Source organism: Sinocyclocheilus anshuiensis, unplaced genomic scaffold (assembly GCF_001515605.1).
Source record: "Sinocyclocheilus anshuiensis isolate Anshui unplaced genomic scaffold, SAMN03320099.WGS_v1.1 scaffold1162, whole genome shotgun sequence".
Classification (NCBI taxonomy): Eukaryota; Metazoa; Chordata; class Actinopteri; order Cypriniformes; family Cyprinidae; genus Sinocyclocheilus; species Sinocyclocheilus anshuiensis.
The window spans coordinates 72,745-78,490 of NW_015540875.1; the positions used below are offsets into that span (position 1 = coordinate 72,745).

The 5,746-nt window shown below is 38.7% G+C and overlaps 1 long non-coding RNA gene across 1 annotated transcript; it reads left to right on the plus strand.

The window, feature by feature from the left end:
* Nucleotides 1-3,682: 3,682 nt before the first annotated feature.
* On the plus strand, nt 3,683-5,531 carry LOC107688269 (uncharacterized). Its single transcript, XR_001634216.1, has 3 exons — nt 3,683-3,715; nt 5,268-5,269; nt 5,474-5,531. It is a non-coding gene; the product is annotated as an uncharacterized LOC107688269 (long non-coding RNA).
* Nucleotides 5,532-5,746: the final 215 nt, after the last annotated feature.

The following is a 5,746-nucleotide window of genomic DNA, read 5'->3' on the forward strand; positions in this document are numbered from 1 at the left end:
CACACTACTTTTAAATTTACAATGAGCTATCCAAGTTAATTTTTCAAATAAGTAACACAATTTGCTTTGTTTCCCCATTTATTCACAGACAGCTATCCTGTCCCCAATTGAGAGTGAGGTGCAGAGGCACTTCCTTCAGTCTGAGGCTTATTAATTTCACTTTTTGTGTGAAAGGGCCTCTACAGCTGCCAAAAATATAACTTTTTTTTTTGTTTTAAAAAGAAATATGCAAGCCCAGCCCAGGTGACAAAAAGTAACGCAAAAGTAACAATGCATTACTTTCCATAAAAAGTAGCCAAGTAATGCAATTAGCTACTTTTTTATAGAGTATTGTAATGCATTACTTTTAAAAGTAACTTTCCCCAACACTGCCTGATTCTAACACAAACCCTCAGCATATGGTGTGTTTTGCGGCTATCAGAGCAGAAACGAAAGCTGCTGCTCTCTTTATCGTTTTCTGTTGTTTCCTTTCACGTTCATCAAGCGTAGCGTTAGCTCTGGCAGGTCACGTTAGTCAAGCTCGCATCAGCTGACCTTCAGCTGATCCCCATCTACCTATGGGAATACGACACCTATCTAAGCATTCATATATAAGGTCCCTCAGTATTATCAGCAGTTTTCGCATTGCTCAATAGTTAATTACCCTCCTCCATCCCCAACTCCTCCTCTGTCAGTCGGGATTCAGCCTTCTGATTCTCCTTGAATCAGACTAATTCTAAAATGTGTACATAAAATGACTGAACTTTAACAATATCTGCAATACATTTATGTTAGTTCTGTTCTGTTTACTCTGGGGGGTTATTCTTGCCCAGAACAGAACCATACTGCCAATCCAAACTGTATGCTAATTGTCAATCATCTTTGACAATAGTGGTCCTGACAGAAATATGTAAATAGCGCGATCTTATTTAGCATTATTAGATCAAAAGATCAGAAAAAGTCCATGCATACATCCGCCCATAGGAAAGTGGTCAAAAGCGGGCAAAAGAGACATGTCACCGTTTTCACAAATTTGCATTTTTGAAGTTTACACAGAAAACGATATCAGTATCGTTTTCAAAAACTTGTATTCTAAAACCTGTTTTCAAAGTTTGCATTTTGTTTTGCAAGTTTATGATTTCAGGCTTTCTACTTCAAAAATGCATGTTTAAAGTGCCCCTATTATGGGTTATGAAAGGTTCATATTTTGGTTTTGGGAGTCCCCAACAACAGGTTGACATGCATGCAAGGTCAAAAAACACTTTCTTTTTCTTATAATGTGTATTTATTTTTACCTTATTTGCTCAATGACTCCCAAACGATTAGCTCAAAGATACATTTTTCCAAACCCCTCCTTTGCGTGACGCTAATCTGCCATGATTGGTCCGATTGGTCGATTTCATTTAAAGCAGCGTTTGTGAGCGCAGTGCTGCTTTGTGTACAGCGTTACCGGGGAAATGGCTATTTTTAACGCTCCAAAAAAGTGGCACCTAGTGACAAAGAAGGAATTTGCATTTTCATTCAGACCAAAGCGAAAATCAAGTTTTCCCAGGTCTGCGCGCGCAACAAGTGGGCGGGCAATATGCTAATGTTTCATGTTGACGTCAACATGAAACCGCTTGGAATTAGTTTTAAAAACAACTCGTTTAAATGATTCAGAGTCGACTCTTTCTTTTGAGAGACAATAACTTTATACACGGTGCACTTTCAGATTTAAAACTTTGCAGGGTGTTTTCTCTCACAGCTCTCTTTGCAGAGCTGTATTCACACTGCATGAAAGGTAATTTTCAAAAATCCATAATAGGGGCACTTTCATTCAATGTGTTACTTGCCTATTCTTTGTGGTTCCTTGTAAAATTTACTAGAAAACAAACAAACAAACATGATTTTCCCTAATCAATCAGCTCCATAAGAGTGACAGAATTTTCTTTTTTGGGTGAACTATCCCTTTAAATTGTACAACATGCATACAGTTTTGGACTCAGGCACTGAGAACAATAAAGAATTCTAATAAGAGCTGAATTATATCTGTAATAATACCAGTACTATCTCGCCTATAAAGGCCGGAGAGATTCAGAGCAGCTAAATATCCGATGGAAACGAGGAGGAATGGAGAGATAAAGAATGAGCCGGGACAAAACAGCAGTGAGTGAGAGTGTCTGGAGGGTTGAAATGCTTGATCTAACTCTCTGTTGTTTATTCACACTACACCGCTTAACCGCTGTAATCCAAAACACACTGCATTCACATAGTTAACCGGTTTATAAGCAGCAGGATAATCAATTGCACCTCCTTCCCCGCGGATCTCCGCTGACTAATAATGGTGCTCCGGATGAATTATTCAGCTGCTGGGGCGGCGCACATTGTGTCCTACTTTGCATTTGCTTTGCTGACACCTGCTGGTACATCAATAACAGACGCAATCAGGGCTCAGGTCTCTTTAGGACACCTTGATAGTGCACTAAAAACTTTTAATGCTCCTCTCACAGTTTAACGGGACTTTGCCCTGACTCGTTGCCCTTTTGTTGTTATTTGATTAGCTGCAGTCATTTCGCCACTGTCTCGTCTCGTTCACAGCTGAGCCGTTTAAATAAATAATTAAAATAAATGTGAATAAATTAATTTAACATGACAAGCAAATAAATATAAAAATATCCCAACTAAATTGAAAATAAATAAAAATAATAGAAAAATATATAAAATAAAAATACCAAAAAACAAGTCAATTAATATGAAAACAAATACAAATGGTATTAAATAAACAAACAAACAAAACAAATAAGAAAACAAACAAACACATTTTTATTTGATTTTTAACATCCATTTCTTGACTTAATATTTCATTGAACTTGCTAAACAAACTTATATGCATGCACGTATAAACATGCAAAACAACAAAATGACTAGATAGTTGCCTGAATTAAATATGCAACAGTGTGTGAATGGAGCATAAGAACAAAGTAAAGTGAAAGTTCTTTGCAATATGACGAATAATGTTTTCATAATTTGCTCCACCTCTGAACAAATTTTCCTCACGGCCTAATGTCCCGAATCCATCTTAATTTAACCCATCCCCATCAAAAACCCCATCTAGTCATGTTAAGCCCCACGGGTTCCCAGTTGCTCTCCTCCATTCTTGGGAAAGAGGCGAGTATTTCCTCTTCAGAAAGAGCTCAAAAACAATTCCCCACAGTGGGATCTAAACGACTGTGCTGCGGGAAGCCTTTGATGAATTCTTCAGCTTTTAGAAGGAGACAGAATATAACTGTATGGGACGACCCGAGGGAAAGCCCCATTCTCGTTGGGAAAACGCTGCACCCCACTCACACAAGCCCTCCAGAGACCAGAGACACGGCTAACAAAACCCAGTGGGGCTTATTCACAGATTAACACGATGTTTGGAGTGGCTGGGGTTTCTTACAGCTCAAATCCTGCTGTCATTTACTGCTGCCTAAGGAGCAGTTCACCATAAAAAAAGAAAGTCATGTACTTACCCTCATGTTGCTTCTCTATTTGATTTTTCTCTGAAACACAAAAGGAGACAAAAGTCAAAGCACTGTCACTTCACTGCTAACGCCATTTTACTGTTGTACAGAGAGTGAATGGGTGCCGTCAGAATGAGAGTCCAAACAGTTGATAAAAACATCACAATAATTCACAAGTAATCCACACCACTCCAGTCCATCAGTTAACATCTGGAGAAGACTAAAGCTGCGTGTTTGTAAGAAACAAATCCGTTATTAAGACGTTATTAACTTCAAAGCAAAATATGAGTCCATAATCCAGTGAAAAAGTTCATCTCCTGTTGCCATCCACATATTTGTTTAGAGCTGTTTTGGACTGTGCTTGATCTGTGCAGTTTTCTTTCCCGATTCAGATGAGACTTTTTTTTTTTCTTTTACTGGAGGAAGCGTAAAACTCATATTGGACTCATATTTTAGCAGCAGTTTGCAGCAATGGTTTGATGTTAAAATGCCTTAATGATCGATTTGTTTCTTACAAGCACGCAGGTTTTGGCATCAAAAGATTTTAACTGATGGACTGGAGTGGTGTGGATCATTGTGATGTTTTTATCAGCTTTTTGGACTCTCATTCTGACGGCACCCATTCACTGCAGAGCATCCACTGCTGAGCAAGTGATGGAATGCTACATTTCTCCAAATCTGATGCGATGAAAAATTAAACATTTCTACATCTGGGATGGTCTGAGGGTGAGTAAATTCATATCAGATTTTTTTTTTTACTTGTATTTTTAATCACCCATTTTGTAATGTACAGTATTGACGCACTGTAGAGTTAATAAAGAGTGATGAGCTCTCATTGGTTGAGGAAAAGGTAACATTCAGTGATCCCCTTCTTCAATCATATCGTGCTGCAGATCTTAAATGCCTTTGATTTAAACCCTGTTTATTCTCGCCGGTCTCTTAATGCCTCAGGACAGGAACAAAAATCACTTTCAACTACACAACAACAAGGGGCTTTGACTCCCAGCACGACTGCCTCCGTTAAGAAGAACAGGCAGGTGCCATTTCAGGCCACCCGGTCGCCGTTGTTTAAAACATTAATTGCTTTTTGGTTTTAATGCGGTTTGCCATTTAAAATGTTAATTGCTTTTTCCTCTGAAAGGACTCGGTGACATTACACAAGGAGTCACTGGCTCCAGTGTCAGCTCTACTTCCATCAATAAAGGACAAACATTTGCACTCCTGCGCGTGACAGCTGAGACGATTTAATCTCCCACAAATCTGACAAGATTCAAATATTGAGCTAAATGAATCAGTTCTATTACTAACATTAAAACGATATATTTAAAACAAACAACAGATGGCTTTAATCTGATCAAGGGCTTGTGGATGCCCCCTTCTGTGTGACATTTGATGGAGATTTTTAACAGAATCCCGCCAGCCAATGACAGCCAAAGTCAGGAGCTCATGGACTGTTTTAGGAAATGTTTACACAATTGTCACGATCTCTATGGGAGGAACGAGGAGATGCAGGAGAATACTTCAACATAGATTTATAATCCAACAAGCAAGGGGTAAATACAGGAACTCAAGGATGACATATAACAGCGGACTCAGACTCAGGGAAACACAGGGTTTAAATGCAAGGGGAAAATGAGATAATTAATCAAACACAGCTGGATACAGATTAACACAACGAGGACAGGAACCGGAAACGTGACCAAAAAAGGACAAACAGGAACTAAACGGGAACATACACGTGACAACTGTTTAGTCAACATTATTATTATTATTATTATAAACCTTTTTCACAGGCAATTTAAGATGTAGATGAGTTTGTTTCTTCATCAGATTTGGAGAAATGTATCATTCCATCACTTGCTCAGCAATGGATCCTCTGCAGTGAATGGGTGCCGTCAGAATGAGAGTCCAAACAGCTGATAAAAACATCACAATAATCCACAAGTAATCCACACCACTCCAGTCTATCAGTTAACATCTGGAGAAGACAAAAGCTGAAACAAATCCAGCATTAAGATGTTTTTTAACTGCAAACCGTTGCTTCAGGCTAAAATACGACTCCATAATCCACACTATTGGTTTATGGACTTGTATTTTGGCTGGAAGCAATGGTTTGGAGTTTAAAGTTAAAATGTCTTAAACTTGCAGCGTTTCACTTCTCAAGACATTAACTGATGGACTGGAGTGGTGTGGATTACTTGTGGATTATTGTGATGTTTTTATCAGCTGTTTGGACTCTCATTCTGACGGCACCCATTCACTGCAGAGCATCCATTGCTGAG